We start from the raw sequence: 17,660 nt of genomic DNA, 5'->3' as shown, positions 1-17,660 counted from the left end.
TTTTGTGGCAAATTGTCTGTTCATAACTTTACAAGTACGAAATGTGTAAAAATGGACATGCAAATGTGAATTTTCTGTTTACATGTAACACATTGCTACAAAAATAAATGTATTGTATACATACAATTGTGCATGTCCCTTTTCTCTGTACTACAGTATTGTACAGTATTGACTTTTCCCAGTAAACTTTTACCTACTGTTGAAATCGGTATCTAAAAAGCTCAGTGTGATACACAATAGCATTCAGCTAGACAAACTGACATTCCTGCAGAGTAAAGTAAGCAGTCAGTGTCAACAAAAAAGTAGAACAAAACTGAAATTTGTATATAACAAACATTTCCAGGGTTGACTGCCTTGGTGAAAAAACATCTAAACATTTTGAGCAGTACGGCTCACACGATGACAATTTGTTTTTGTTTTTTGGTAGCATTGGCCTATTTACCGACACAATAACTAGGGTTTGAAGCATGAATTAAATGTTTTGGGTGAGTTGCTACATTTTGCAGACATGCAATAGAGATGTCCCATAAAACAGTTGTGATAATGGCACTTACAGTTTAGAGAATGTTAAGACTGTTTTATAAAATGAGCCATTCGATTTAGAAAAACTGTAAGAATGAACACCAATGACGGTAAAGAATACCTTTCGAAACATCAGATCCAAAAACTATGTTAAGTATAGTAGACTTGCTGGTTTTGATAGAGATTAGGCATTTCGGGTTAATTTCGTGCCAAAAGCCAACTTTTCCTGTTGAGGTCACTTTGTAAAAACGACTATTACTTGTTCGTTTTTCAAGAAACAAGCCTGAACCCCTGCATCTAGTGGAAGCCATAGGTACTGCAATCTGGGAGGACTTTTTATATATAGACCCATAGAATTGCATTGGAAAGGCCTGTGACCGACAAAAAAGAACATTTCCCGATGGATTTTCCTCTGGTTTTCGCCTGCCATATCAATTATGTTATACTCACAGACATTATTTTAACAGTTTTAGAAACTTCAAAGTGTTTTCTATCTAATTATATGCATATCCTAGCTTCTGGGCCTAAGTAACAGGCAGTTAACTTTGGGCACGTCAGTCAGGCAGAAATTCAGTATACTGCCCCCTAGCCCTAAGAAGTTTTAAGACTGATACATTTGTTTTGAGAGCACTGAAGTTATAGCCACTGTATTTTTGTTTTATACATATGCTGAATTTACACCACTATCTAGAAACTGTCAGTACTTTTAAAGGATTATAATAAAGTTTATGTTTTGTTGCCCATCAGTTGTTCATGGCTGCTGCTTTAAAAAAATTGAAATATCTGCACCATATGTCTGCATTGAAATGTACAGATCACCTTGAAATCTGAAGCCTGTATATGTGGCAATGAATGAGATTTGATCATGAGATTCAGAATCACCGAACCATGACGTTCTGTTTCTTTCCACTGCGTAACACGCTGTGGCTGTGTTTTTTTTGCACCAATTATTTCTTCATGAGATATTCCCAGAGATATGCTACCTGTGATGAGTGACATGTAAATATCCAGTCACACAATGCTCCAAATTAATTTGCATTTATTGAAGCCTTTTGCAATTATCATTTCCTTACAGCCTCATTATTTCTTCAGAACAAATTGTTTTAGTGTTTTACATGTCTAGATGGGTTCTAGACAGATACAAATCTACAGGATCACATTTTTTGGGGGGGGTATTTGGTTGTTGAACTGTTTTTACTCCCTCACCCCATTAATCAGTTGTTGATGATGATGATTATAAAAAATGTATCAAATGGTACAGATGGTTGTGTTAATGGCAGAAACATTTGAATTCATAACAACAATAAAAAAGTTATTGTCATGTTCCGTGAACTGTAAATCCTATTGAATGGGCTTTTTTTCTCTCCCTAATTGAGTGTGCTGACTGGACTAATGTACCATTGCCCTGAGGACCCCATAGGCTTCCTGGAAAACGTCCTGTAGAAGATGCGCAAGCTCGGAGGGCCTGGATGTATGTCCCGGGGCACCTTTATGTCCCCTGAGTGAAAACCACTACCCCAATAAGCATGGGACATGGGAAGCAAGCTAGCTGCAAGTTGGGTAGTTGACCTGTTTGACAACAAAATAAATGTAATTTCTATCACATAGTAATCGATTTCCATTCTCTCAGTCTGAGAGGTACAAATACCTCTTATAGTAAATACAAGGTGTGTCAAACAATAGAAAAGTATGGTTAATCGTATTTTTATTTTATTATTTTTTGTTTTTTATTTCACCTTTATTTAACCAGGTAGGCCAGTTGAGAACAAGTTCTCATTTACAACTGCGACCTGGCCAAGATAAAGCAAAGCAGTGTGACACAAACAACACAGTTACACATGGGATAAACAAACGTACAGTCAAATAACACAATAGAAAAATCTATATACAGTGTGTGCAAATATATTAAGGTTAGGAAGGTAAGGCAATAAATAGGCCATAGTGGCGAAATAATTACAATTTAGCAAATAAACACTGGAGTGATAGATGTGCAAAAGACAAATGTGCAAGTAGACATACTGGGGTGCAAAGGAGCAAAGGAGAACCCGATCGGTTGAAGAGCATGCATTTAGTTTTCCTTGCAATTCAGAGCAGTTGGAGGCCACAGAAGGAGTATTGTATGGCATTGGCGCTCATCTAGACGTTTGTTAACACAGTGTCCAAAGAAGGGCCAGAAGTATACAGAATGGTGTCGTCTGCGTAGAGGTGGATCAGAGAATCACCATCAGTGAGAGCGACATCATTGATGTATACAGAGAAAAGAGTTGGCACGAAAGAGAGGTTGTAACAGGCTAGTAATAGGGGTTGCAACAACTGGGCGGCAGGGTAGCCTAGTGGTTAGTGTTGGACTAGTAACAGAAAGGTTGCAAGTTCAAATCCCTGAGCTGACAAGGTACAAATTTGTCGTTCTGCCCCTGAACAGGCAGTTAACCCACTGTTCCTAGGCCGTCATTGAAAATAAGAATTTGTTCTTAACTGACTTGCCTAGTTAAATAAAGGTAAAAAAAAAAACTGTGGCGGATAATTTTAGAACGAGAGGGGTCCAGATTTTACTTGTAGGGGTCCAGATTTTGCAGCTCTTTCAGAACATCAGCTATCTGGATTTGGGTGAAGGAGAAATGGGGGAGGCTTGGGTAACTTGCTGTCGGGGGTGCAGAACTGTTGACCGGGGTAGCCAGGTGGAAAGCATGGCCAGCCATAGAAAAATGCTTAATGAAATTCTCGATTATCATAGATTTATCGGTGGTGACAGTGTTTCCTAACCGGCAGCTGGGAGGAGGTGATCTTATTCTCCATAAACTTCACAGTGTCCCAGAACTTTTGTAGTTTGTGCTACAGGATGCAAATTTCTGTTTGAAAAAGCTATCCTTTGCTGTTCTAACTGCCTGGTTCCTAACTTCCCTGAAAAGTTGCATATCGCGAGGGCCATTCGATGCTAATGCAGTACGCCACAGGATGTTTTTGTGCAGGTCAAGGGAAGTCAGGCCTGGAGTGAACCAAGGGCTATATCTGTTCTTAGTTCTTGAATGGGGTATGCTTATTTAAGATGGTGAGGAAAGTACTTTTAAAGAATATCCAGGCATCCACTACTTATGGAATGGGGTCAATATCCTTCCAGGATACACGGGCCAGGTCAATTAGAAAGGAAGCGTTTGACAGTGATGAGGGGTGGTCGTTTGACCGAGGACCCGTTAAGGACGCAGCCAATGAGGCAGTGATCGCTGAGATCCTGGTTGAAGACAGCAGAGTTGTATTTAGAGGGCAGGTTGGTCAGGATGATATCTATGAGGGTGCCAGTGTATATGGATTTAGTTTTTGTACCTGGTAGGTTCCTTGATAATTTGTGTGAGATTTAGGGCATCTAGCTTAGATTGTTTAAGCATATCCCAGTTTAGGTCACCTAACAGTATAAACTCTGAAGATAAATGGGGAGCAAATCATTCACATATGGTGTCCAGGGCACAGCTGGGGACTGAGGGGGGTCTATAACAAGCGGCAACAGTGAGAGACTTATTTCTGGAAAGGTGGATTTTTAAAAGTAGAAGCTCAAACTGTTTGGGCACAGACCTGGATAGTATGACAGCACTCTGCAGACTCTCTCTGCAGTAGATTACAACTCCACCCCCTTTGGCAGTTCAATCTTGGTGGAAAATATTGTGGTTGGGGATGGAAATTTCAGACTTTTTGGTGGCCTTCCTAAGCCAGGATTCAGACATGGCTAGAACCTCAGGGTTGATGGAGTGTGCTAAAGCAGTGAAAAAAAAACTTAGGGAGGAGGCTTCTGATGTCAACATGCGTGAAACCAAGGCTTTTCCGGTTACAGAAGTCAAGAAATGATAGCTCCTGGGGAATAGGAGTGGAACTGGGGGCTACAGGGCCAGGGGTAAACCTCTATATCACCAGAGGAACAGAGGAGGAGTAAGCACACGTGGTGAGTTCGCAAATCAAATGCCCACTTCTGGTACCACTGGACAGCAAAAAACAAGTAAGTTAACCTTAATTTATTGTAAGTTAAATGAGTTTGTTGCAGTTAAGTATTGAGTTAGATTACATACAGTCGTTAATTAAAATAATTTCGGTGACATCACAGCAATTGCTAGCTAGACGAAATGTAGCTAGCTATAGGCTAAGCTAAGTAAAAAATCCAGCCATATCTCATAGTCACGTCATGAGATTTATAAATGAAAGAGGAATATAATAATACAAATCAAATGGAGTTTCCCATCTCCCCATTTAGAGTACTTCTGGCGCAGCACAGGAATGCCCTTATCCAGATAGTGAGACAAAGGCATTTCTCTTAAGGATCGTACCCGTTTTTTCAATTTTCGCCTAAAATGACAAACTGCAATCTAATTGCCTGTAGCTCAGGACCTGAAGCAAGGATATGCATATTATTGATACCATTTGAAAGGAAAAATAAATGATAATAATATCCCAATACCCCAGGGCAGTGATTGGGGACATTGCCCTGTGTATGGTGCTGTCTTTCAGATGGGACATTAAATGTCCTGACTCTCTATGGTCACTAAAGATCCCATGGCACTTATTATAAGAGTAGGGGTGTTAACCTCTGCGTCCTGGCTAAATTCCCAATCTGGCCCTCATACCATCATGGTCACCGAATCATTCCCAGCTTACAATTGGCTCATGTTTCCCCCCTCCTCTCCCCAGTAACTATTCCACAGGTTGTTGCTGTAAATGAGAATGTGTTCTCAGTCAACTTACCTGGTAAAATAAAACATAAAATATTATTGTTCTGTGTGGGTTTGTGTACTGAGGAACTTGGTTCCAGAAGAAAGCCACTTTCCATTTCCTTATATTGGAGTCTTTCATCAAGGAAAGAGTTTATGGGAGTGACCTTACTGAGTAAAGTATTTGCTAGCAAAAACATTCCGCCTGGTCGTAACTAGTTAACAAAGTCAGAAAGTCGTAATTACGGCTAAACCCTGCCCATTTCCACAATTTCTCTTCTTAAAATGAGTTTTTAAACCTAACCCTAACTAATGAAGGTCAAGTTTGATGTGTTGGTCCACCAGATCTTCACCTTAGAATGTATGCCATCCTTCAACACAACATGTCACCCTTTATAAAGCACATGTTTATATCATATTCAACAGACGGTTATGTCACATTTCACCTTGGTGATTATGTCACACAGCTATGGCACATTTATGAACCCTTTATAAAGCATATCATGTGGTTATAGATACTTTAACACATTTATATAGTTCTTATAAAGGCATTATGAAGGCTTTTGAATCCTTTATAAGCTGAACGTCATTTAAAGGGTCACCAACTTTTACGTTTCTCTGTAAAAAATATACATGATAGTAACAACTTTGTTGTCTTTCTGATACAATATATTGGACAGCCGATCCAAAGTGTGGGCTTACATTATTTCAGGAGACATGAGGGCTGCCCTTGGGGCCACCTGCCTTGGGTCCAATGTGGTGCCAATGAGCCCTCATCCTACCAATGTTGGGCACACATCGTACCAATTTGGGCATGTTCGCTGGGAAAAGATGGGCTTATTTCAGGCAAAGTGAGGGCTGACCTCACCAGATATGGGCTGCCCAAACTGAGCCAATGCCTTGTATGCCAATGTGGAGACAATGAGCAAAGGAACATTGGCCCAATGTGGGCAGGCTACGTGGGCCACATCGGGCCTGTCCCCAGACCCGGACCTTACCGTCGGTATGACCGCCTTCCTCCCATTCAGGCCAGTGACTCTCTGTGGTCACTAAAGATCCCATGGCACCTATCGTAAGAGTAGGGGTGTTTCCTGGCTAAATTCCCAATCTGGCCTTAATACCGTCATGGCCACGTAATAATCCTCAGCTTCCAATTGGCTCATTCATCCCACTCATCTCCCCTGTAACTATTCCCCAGGTCATTGCTGTAACTTAAATTGTGTTTTCAGTCTGGTAAAAAAACTAGTTACATTCATGAGACGGTTCTGAATAGCACCATACATATTTTTCCCCTATGTAATACATCCTGGAAAATTTAAAATGATAAGTACTATTAAGTTATTCTGCTTTTGAATTTATTATTGTGATGCAACCATGTTGTGGCATATGGGTAATAGTAATGTAATTGCCTAACAACTCTCAATCTATTCAATCACCCTAAGTGGTGGAGTTAGTCAATAACGTACACGTTCATATAAAACCCAGCAAAAAAAGAAACGTCCTCTCACTGCATCAACTGCGTTTATTTTCAGCAAACTTAACATGTGTATATATTTGTATGAACATAACAAGTTTCAACAACTGAGACATAAACTGAACAAGTTCCACAGACATGTGACTAACATAAATGGAATAATGTGTCCCGGAACAAAGAGGGGGTCAAAATCAAAAGTAACAGTCAGTATCTGGTGTGGCCACCAGCTGCATTAAGTACTGCAGTGCATCTCCTCCTCATGGACTGCACCAGATTTGCCAGTTCTTGCTGTGAGATGTTACCTCACTTTTCCACCAAGGCACCTGCAAGTTCCCGGACATTTCTCAGGGGAATGGCCCTAGTCCTCACCCTCCGATCCAACAGGTTCCAGACGTGCTCAATGGGATTGAGATCCGAGCTCTTTGCTGGCCATGGCAGAACACTGACCTTCCTGTCTTGCAGGAAATCATGCACAGAACGAGCAGAATTGTCATGCTGGAGGGTCATGTCAGGATGAGCCTGCAGGAAGTGTACACATGAGGGAGGAGGATGTCTTCCCTGTAACGCACAGCATTGAGATTGCCTGAAATGACAACAAGCTCAGTCCAATGATGCTGTGACACAACACCCCAAACCATGACGGACCCTCCACCTCCAAATCGATCCCTCTGCAGAGTACAGGACTCGGTTTAACGCTCATTCCTTCGACGATAAACGCAACCATCACCCCTGGTGAGACAAAACCGCGCCACGTAAGTGAAGAGCACTTTATGCCAGTCCTGTCTGGTCCAGCGCCAGTGTGTTTGTGCCCATAGGCGATCTCTGAAGTTATTTGGATTTATAAATTATCTTTGAAAGACAGGGTCCTGAAAAAGGAACGTTTCTTTTTTTGCTGAGTTTATATAGATTTTACGGACAAAGTATATTTTACATTAGTTATCTTGTTGTTATTAGTCTATTTGCCTATTAGTCTATTTGCCATGTATTTTTTTTAACTGTCCTGTAATTTTTCATAAAAGTTCTGAACTCTCATAGTTTTTAGAGATTATAAATTAAAGATAAGCATTTTTGCTAAAAGTATTATTATATTATTGATTGATTGACTATGACTTTTAAAATCACCCAGTCGTGCTATCTGCAGAGTTAGCTCCAGGTAACTGTTGCAATTCTTCAGCCATTCCTGGACAAAACACAAGCTACATATGGACCGTACCAAAACAAATTAACTAATGATTCTGTCTATTCGCAGCAAAATCTGCAGAGCTGGGATGGTTCTATCCCCCATATATATAATTTTATATTGGTTGCAAGAATTTTGTATAATAATTTTGAATCCGTGTGTCGTTTTGCTTATCAGTTCATAAACCATGTGTCATGGAATTGGTACATCAAAAATCTCTTCATTTTCAAATAACTGAAAGTGAGAGGTATTAATCCGGGCAGCTTCTCTCCTGGAGAACAGGGCGTTAAAAAAACGTATTTACCTCTCCCATGAACCCCTCCAGACTAACGCATATGGCCAGCTGTTGTTCCCATACAACAGTAGCCCAGGTGAGAGCCCTTGCGGACATCAGCGTGATGAGATAGGCTATCTTGGAGCGATCCGAGGGGAAGGAGGAGGGCTGAAGCTCAAAATTGAGGGCATACTGAGCTAGACATGCCAGACAGGTGATCGGCTCTCCATAGAATTCTGGGAGGGTAAACGGGGCTCCAGAGAAGGTGGAGTGGCCGATGAGACGGCTCTGCTAGCAGCTGGGTTAATGAGGGGCTGTGGGGATACCTCCCAGACAACCCGCGGAATTGCTCCAACAAACTGTTCAATGCCCGGTCAAGGCGTTCCAACCTTTGAACCCCCTCCATAAGGCCACGAAGCAGTTCCTCGTGCCTCCCGGTGGTGGCTCCTTTGGAGGAGATGGCATCACGCAGCTGGCCCGGTGCTGCTGGGTCAGTCATGGCCAGTTTGTACTATTAGGTTTGAAGGTAAGACCCAGTTTCATCCAAATTGTCGTAGCAGTCAGACGTCTTTATTCTTCGTCTTGTCGTGTCCCATATATATATCTTTTTACATATTTTTTCTTTGCATATCGTTTATATTTTTCTAAATCTCAACTTCAAAATATTCTCCTGCAACCCGCCTCACCCAATGTAGTGTGGATCTGTCTCTTCTAAAGTATTCTTATCCACCTCCAAACCGGTATTCCCCAACAGAAGCTAGCCAGCTAACTAGCTAACCATTGCTAACCGCTGCTAGAAGTCATCAGCTAACCTTTAGCTCGGAAAGCTCTCGCCAGTTTGTACAATGCGATTCAAAACTGAGCATACCGGACCTATCTCCATATCCCCGGATTCCTACCGCAAGATCTGAACCATTTCACCTGGATCACCACAGCTAGCTAGCTGCAACCAGAGTGACTATTCCTGGCTCCGTGGCACTGCTAGCCGTGGGCCGCTAACGTTAGCTGTCAAGAGCACACCGGACTGTCAGCTTAAGAGTCCCATCGGACAAATTCTTTGGCCACTACATCTATTTTGCCAATTGGCCTGGTTTACCACACGGAGCCCTGCTGATCCGTCTGCCGACATATTCAGTGCGAGGGGGCCACAACAGACTTTCTTCCGTTGCAACGTCCTTCTAAGGCCCTTCTGCTAGCTGCTATCCCCGGCCCTCTACCTGCCTGAAGCCACTCAATGGACTCTCATGATTACTCGGCTACGCATGCATCTCCCTAACATCAATATGGCTGGTCCATTACTGTTTTGGTTAGTATTTATTGCCTTATTTCACACTGTAGAGCATCTAGCCATGCTCAATACACCTTAGTGAACACTTTAATTTCACCAATAACGCATTCGGTGACATCACCTGGTTTAAATTATATTCCTAGAGACAATATCTCTTTCATCGTCACTCTATGCACAGGTTTACCTCCACTGTATTCACATCTCACCATACCCTTGTCTGTACATTATGCCTTGAATCTTTTCTACTGCGCCCAGAAATATGTTCCTTTTACTCCCTGTCCTGAACATACTAGGCTTCCAATTCCTTTAGCATTTACCCTTATCCTACTCCTCCTCTGTTCCTCTGGTGATGTGGAGGTTAATCCAGGCCCTGCAGTGCCTAGTTCCACTCCCATTCCCCAGGCGCTATCATTTGTTTACTTCTGTAACCTTAAAAGCCTTGTTTTCATGCATGTTAACATTAGAAGCCTCCTCCCTAAGTTTGTTTTATTCACTGCCCTAGCACACTCTGCCAACCCGGATGTCCTAGCCGTGTCTGAATCCTGGCTAAGGAAGACTACCAAAAATCTTGAAATGTCCATCCCTAACTACAACAATTTCCGACAAGATAGAACTGCCAAAGGGGGTGGAGTTAGCCTGCAGAGTTCTGTCTTACTATCCAGGTCTGTACCCAAACAATTCGAGCTTCTACTTTTAAAAATCCACCTTTCCAGAAACAAGTCTCTCACCATTGCCGCTTGCTATAGGCCACCCTCTGCCCCCAGCTGTGCCCTAGACGCCATATGTGAACTGATTGCCCCCCATCTATCTTCAGAACTCGTGCTGCTAGGTGACCTAAACTGGGACATGCTTAACACCCCGGCCATCCTACAATCTAAGCTTGATGCCCTCAATCTCACACAAATTATCAATGAACCCACCAGGTACAAGCCCAAATCTATAAATATGGGCAGCCTCATAGATATCATCCTAATCAACTTGCCCTCCAAATACACCTCTGCTGTTTTCAATCAAGATCTCAGCAATCACTGCCTCATTGCCTGCATCCGTAATGGGTCCGCTGTTACGGTATTCGTCGTCTGATAAAGAGGAATCATCGGACCAAAGCGCAGCGTGGTAAGTGTTCATGCTTGTTTTATTAAAACTGAATACTATAACAAAAATAAACAAGAGAATAACTGAAACAGTCCTGTAAGGTGAAAACTCTAAACAGAAATTAACTACCCACAAAAACCACGTGGGAAAAAGCTACCTAAGTATGGTTCCCAATCAGAGTATGGTTCCCAATCTGATTGATAACCATACCCGGCCAAAACAAAGAAATACAAAAACATAGAAAAGAGAACATAGAATGCCCACCCAAATCACACCCTGACCAAACCAAAATAGAGACATAAAAAGCTCTGAGGTCAGGGCGCCTCTGGAGGGTCCGGAATCTGGAGGGAGGAGACGCCGAGACAGCCTGGTGCGCGGGCTGCCACGAGGCACCGGATGAACCGGGCTGTGGGGGAGCACTGGAGCTCTGGTGCTTAACACTCGCAGCTCTCCATTAGGTTCAATGTCCACTTTCGCCCGGCACGGGCAGAGCGCAGGAATAGGACGAACTGAACCCTCCCCGGCGACACAGTACGCAGAGCCGGCGCAGGATACCCTGGGCCGAAACGGCGCACCGGAGACCAAACGTGCTGAGCTGGCACAATCCGCCCTGGCTGGATGCCCACTCTCGCATGGCACTTGCGGGGGGCTGGCATATGGTGCTCCAGGCTATGAGCGCGCGCGTGCGCTTCACCGCATAACATGGTGCCTGACCAGTACCACGCTGCTTCCGGTAAGCACTGGGAGTTGGCTCAGGTCTATCGCTTGACTCCGCCAATCTCCCTGTGTGCCCCCCCGGGGAGATTGGGGCTGCCTCTCGTGCCTGCTACGCTGCCTCATATTGCCGCCTCTCAGCTTTAGCTCCCTCTAGTTCTTCCTTCGGGCGGCGATATTCCCCAGCCTGTCTCCAGGGTCCCTGTCCGTCCAATATCTCCTCCCAAGTCCAGGAGTCCTGAACCCTCTGCTCCTCATTACCACGCTGCTTGGTCCGTTTGTGGTGGGTAGTTCTGTCACGGTATTCGTCGTCTGAAGAAGAGGAATCATCGAACCAAAGAGCAGCGTCGTAAGTGTTCATGCTTGTTTTATTCAAACTGAACACTATAACAAAAATAAACAAGAGAATAACCAGTTCAGTTCTGTAAGGTGAAAACACTAAACATAAATTAACTACCCACAAAAACCATGTAGGAAAAAGCTACCTAAGTATGGTTCACAATCAGAGACAATGAGAACCATACCCGGCCAAAACAAATAAATGAGAATCATACCTGGCCAAAACAAAGAAATACAAAAACATAGAAAAAAGAACATAGAATGCCCACCCAAATCACACCCTAACCAAACCAAAATAGAGGCATAAAAAGCTCCAAGGTCAGGGCGTGACATCCGCGGTCAAACAACCACACCTCATCACTGTCAAATGCTCCCTAAAACACTTCAGCGAGCAGGTCTTTCTGGCCCGGGTACCCTGGAAGGATATTCACCTCATCCCGTCAGTAGAGGATGCCTGGTCATTCTTTAAAAGTGCCTTCCTCACCATCTTAAATAAGCATGCCCCTTTCAAAAAAAAATTAGAACCTAGAACAGATATAGCCCTTGGTTCTCTCCAGACCTGACTGCCCTTGACCAGCACAAAAACATCCTGTGGCGTTCTGGATTAGCATCGAATAGCCCACAGGATATGCAACTTTTCAGGGAAGTTAGGAACCAATACACACAGCCAGTTAGGAAAGCGAAAGCTAGCTTTTTGCATCCTGTAGCACAAAATCAAAAAAGTTCTGGGACACTGTAAAGTCCATGGAGAATATTGCTCTACCTCCTCCCAGCAGCCCACTGCACTGAGACTAGGAAACACTGTCACCACCGATAAAACCACTATAATTGAGAATTTCAATAAGCATTTTTCTACGGCTGGCCATGCCTTCCACCTGGCTGCCCCTACCCCGATCAACAGCACTGCAATCCCCACAGCAACTCGCCCAAGCCTCCCCATTTCTCCTTCACCCAAATCCAGATAGCTGATGTTCTGAAAGATACAAAATCTGGACCCCTACAAATCAGCCGGGCTAGACAATCTGGACCCTCTCTTTCTAAAATTACCTGCCGAAATTGTTGCAACCCCTATCACTAGCCTGTCTGAGATTCCCAAAGATTGGAAAGCTGCCGCGGTCATCCCCCTCTTCAAAGGGGGAGACACTCTCGACCCAAACTGCAACAGACCTACAGCATATCTATCCTTACCCTGCCTTTCTAAGGTATCCGAAAACCAAGTTAACAAAACAGATTACCGACCATTTCGAATCCCACCATACCTTCTCCACTATGCAATCTGGTTTCAGACATGGTCATGGGTGCACCTCAGCCACACTCAAGGTCCTAAATTATATCATAACCGCCATCGATAAGAGACATTACTGTGCAGCCGTATTCATCGACCTGGCCAAGACTTTTGACTCTGCAAATCACCACATTCTTATTGGCAGACTCAACAGCCTTGGTTTCTCAAATGATTGCCTCACCTGGTTTACCAACTACTTCTCTGATAGAGTTCAGTATGTCAAATCGGAGGGCCTGTTGTCCGGACCTCTGGCAGTCTCTATGGGGGTACCACAGGGTTCAATTCTCGGGCTGACTCTCTTCTCTGTATACATCAATGATGTCGCTCTTGCTGCTGGTGATTTTCTGATCCACCTCTACGCAGACGACACCATTCTGTATACTTCTGGCCCTTCGTTGGACACTGTTAGCTAACCTCCAGACGAGCGTCAATGCCATACAATTCTCCTTCCGTGGCCTCCAACTGCTCTTAAATGCAAGTAAAACAGAATGCAATCTCTTCAACCAATCACTGCTCGCACCTGCCCGCCCGTCCAGCATCATTACTCTGGATGACTCTGACTTAGAATATGTGGATAACTACAAATACCTAGGTGTCTGGTTAGACTGTAAACTCTCCTTCCAGACTCACATTAAGCATCTCCAATCCAAAATTAAATCTAGAATCGGCTTCCTATTTCGCATCAAAGCATCCTTCACTCTGCCAAACAAACCCTTGTAAAACTGACAATCCTACCGATCCTCGACTTTGGCGATGTCATTTACAAAGTAGCCTCCAACACTCTACTCAACAAATTGGATGCAGTCTATCACAGTGCCATCTGTTTTGTCACCAAATCCCCATGTACTACCCACCAATGCGTCCTGCACACTCTCATTGGCTGGCCCTCACTTCACTCTCGTCGCCAAACCCACTGGCTCCAGGTCATCTACTAGTCTCTGCTAGGTAAAGCCCCGCCTTATCTCAGCTCACTGTTCACCATAGCAGCACCCACTCGTAGCACGCGCTCCAGCAGGTATATCTCACTGGTCACCCCCTAAGCCAATATATCATTTGGCTGCCTTTCCTTCCAGTTCTCTGCTGCCAGTGACTGGAACGAACTGCAAAAATGACTGAAGTTGGAGACTCCAATCTCCATCACTAGCTTTAAGCATCAGCTGTCAGAGCAGCTCACAGATCACTGCACCTGTACATAGCCAATCTGTAAACAGCCCATCCAACTACCTCATCCCCATACTGTATTTATTTATTTATCTTGCTCCTTTGCACCCCAGTATCTCTACTTGCACATTCATCTTCTGCACATCTACCATTGCAGTGTTTAATTGTTATATTGTAATTATTTAATCAAATCAAAGTTTATTTGTCACGTGCGCCGAATACAACAGGTGTAGACCTTACAGAGAAATCCTTACTTACAGGCTCTAACCAATAGTGTGAAAAAAAGGTATGTGTGTGTGTAGGTAAGTAAAGAAATAAAACAACAGTAAAAATACATTTGAAAATAAGAGTAGCGAGGCTATATACAGACACCGGTTAGTCAGGCTTATTGAGGTAGTATGTACATGTAAGTGACTATGCATATATGATGAACAGAGAGTAGCAGTTGCATAAAAGGAGGGGTTGGCGGGAGGTGGGACACAATGCAAATAGCCCAGTTATAGCCAATGTGCGGGAGCACTGGTTGGTCGGGCCAATTGAGGTAGTATGTACATGGGATGTATGGTTAAAGTGACTATGTATATAAGATAAACAGAGAGTAGCAGCGGAGTAAAAGAGGGGTTGGGTGGGGGCACACCATGCAAATAGTCCGGGTAACCATTGGTTACCTGTTCAGAAGTCTTATGGCTTGGGGGTAAAAACTGTTGAGAAGCCTTTTTGTCCTAGACTTGGCACTCCGGTACCGCTTGCCATGCGGTAGTAGAGAGAACAGTCTATGACTGGGTGGCTGGGGTCTTTGACAATTTCTAGGGCCTTCCTCTGACACCGCCTGGTGTAGAGGTCCTGGATGGCAGGCAGCTTTGCCCCAGTGATGTATTGGGCCGTATGCACTACCCTCTGAAGTACCTTGCAGTCAGAGGCCGAGAGCTATTGCCGTACTAGGCAGTGATGGAACCGGTCAGGATGCTCTCGATGTTGCAGCTGTAGAACCTTTTGAGGATCTCAGGACGCATGCCAAATCGTTTTAGTTTCCTGAAGGGGAATAGGCTTTGTCGTGTCCTCTTCACGACTGTCTTGGTGTGTTTGGACCATTCTAGTTTGTTGGTGATGTGGACACCAAGGAATTTGAAGCTCTCAACCTGCTCCACTACAGCCCCGTCAATGAGAATGGGGACGGGCTCTGTGCTCCTTTTCCTGTAGTCCACAATCAACTCCTTAGTCTTGGTTACGTTGAGGGATAGGTTGTTATTCTGGCACCACCCGGCCAGGCCTTTCACCTCGTCCCTATAGGCTGTCTCGTCGTTGTCGGTGATCAGGCCTACCACTGTTGTGTCATCTGAAAACTTAATGATGGTGATGGAGTTGTGCCTGGCCATGCAGTCGTGGGTGAACAGGGAGTACAGGAGGGGACTGAGCACGCGCCCCTGGGGAGCTCCAGTGTTGAGGATCAGTGTGGCAGATATGTTGCTACCTACCCACACCACCTGGGGGCGACGCATTAGGAAGTCCAGGATCCAGTTGCAGAGGGAGGTGTTTAGTCCCAGGTTCCTTAGCTTAGTGATGAGCTTTGAGGGTACTATGGTGTTGAACGCTGAGCTGTAGTCAATGAATAGCATTCTCACATAGGTGTTCCTTTTGTCCAGGTGGGAAAGGGCAGTGTGGAGTGCAATAGAGATTGCATCATCTGTGGATCTGTTTGGGCGCTGTGCAAATTGGAGTGGGTCTAGGGTTTCTGGGATAATGGTGTTGATGTGAGCCATTATCAGCCTTTCAATGCACTTCATTGCTACAGACGTGAGTCTGTAGTCATTTAGGCAGGTAGCCTTTGTATTCTTGGGCACAGGGACTATGGTGGTCTTCTTGAAGCATGTTGGTATTACAGACTCAATCAGGGACATGTTGAAAATGTCAGTGAAGACACCTGCCAGTTGGTCAGCACATGCCTGGAGCACACGTCCTGGTAATCCGTCTGGCCCCGCAGCCTTGTGTATGTTGACCTGTTTAAACGTCTTACTCACGTCGGCTATGGAGAGCGTGATCCCACAGTTGTCCGGAACAGCTGATGCTCTCATGCATGCCTCAGTGTTGCTTGCCTCGAAGCGAGCATAGAAGTGATTTAGCTCGTCTGCTAGGCTCCTGTCACTGGGCTGCTCGTGGCTGTGCTTCCCTTTGTAGTCTGTAATAGTTTACAAGCCCTGCCACATCCGACGAGCGTCGGAGCCGGTGTAGTATGATTCAATCTTAGCCCTGTATCGCCGCTTTGCCTGTTTGATGGTTCGTCACAGGGCGTAGTGGGATTTCTTTTAAGCTTCCGAGTTATAGTCCCGCTCCTTGAAAGCGGCAGCTCTACCCTTTTGCTCAGTGCGAATGTTGCCTGTAATGCATGGCTTCTGGTTGGGGTATGTACGTACAGTCACTGTAGTGACGACATCCTCAATGCACTTATTGATAAAGCCAGTGAGTGGTGTGGTGTATTCCTCAATGTCATCGGAAGAACCCCGGAACATGTTCCAGTCTGTGATAGCAAAACAGTCCTGTAGTTTAGCATCTGCTTCATCTGACCATTTTTTTATAGACCGAGTCACTGGTGCTGCCTGCTTTAATTTTTGCTTGTAAGCAGGAATCAGGAGGATGGAGTTGTGGTCGGATTTACCAAATGGAGGGCGAGGGAGAGCTTTGTACGCATCTCTGTGTGTGGAGTAAAGGTGGCCAAGAGTTTATTTCTCTCTGGTTACACATGTCAGCACATGCCCGGAGCACACGTCCTGGTAAATCCGTCTGGCCCCGCAGCCTTGTGTATGTTGACGCTTGCTGATAGAAATGACATAACACTGATTTAAGTTTCCCTGCATTAAAGTCCCTGGCCACTAGGAGCGCCACCTCTGGATGAGTGTTTTCCTGTTTGCTTTAATGGTGGTATACAGCTCATTGAGTGTGGTCTTAGTGGCAGCATCATTCTGTTGTGGTATGTAGACAGCTACAACAAATACAGATATAAACTTTCTAGGTAGATAGTGTGGTCTACAGCTTATCTTGAGATACTCTATCTCAGGCAAGCAGAACCTCAACAGCTGTGCTGGAACGCAAACAATATGGTTGCTACTTGAGTACAGTTGGCGAGAATGAAGGGACGACGGTGAAGAAGTGAACAGTAGTTTATGGTTCGAGTGCCATTCACGAGCAAGGATGTTTTTTTAGTGACCTGTTTGCAGTCTCGAAGACGGTGAAGGATGAATTGGGTAAAGTGGAATCAGTCAGAGTGACCAGGAGCGGCGATGCTGATTTTGTGTGTGCCAAAGGTGCAAAAGGAGAGAGCTCTGTGGCTCAACGAGATGTCGACGTATGATGTGGAAAGCTATGACAGAAAGAGGGAGCAAAGCCTATTGTTTGATGAAGTGGTTCTCCCAACTTTTGCAAAACTTGGGCATGTGAGATATGTGGTGAGATCGTATGTGCAGTGTTATAATTGTAAAACGTTTGGACATGTGGCAAGTGTTTTTCGAAGGAATAAATATGTAGTAATTGAAGAGTCCGGTGAAGCATATTGTTGTAAATGTGATGGGAATCATGTTCCCAAGTTCCCGGAGTGCCCTGTACAAATGAAGGAGGCCGCAGTAGCTAGGATCAGGGCCATCCA

This window comes from Oncorhynchus nerka, linkage group LG13 (assembly GCF_034236695.1).
Source record: "Oncorhynchus nerka isolate Pitt River linkage group LG13, Oner_Uvic_2.0, whole genome shotgun sequence".
Classification (NCBI taxonomy): Eukaryota; Metazoa; Chordata; class Actinopteri; order Salmoniformes; family Salmonidae; genus Oncorhynchus; species Oncorhynchus nerka.
This window is presented reverse-complemented; position numbering follows the sequence as displayed.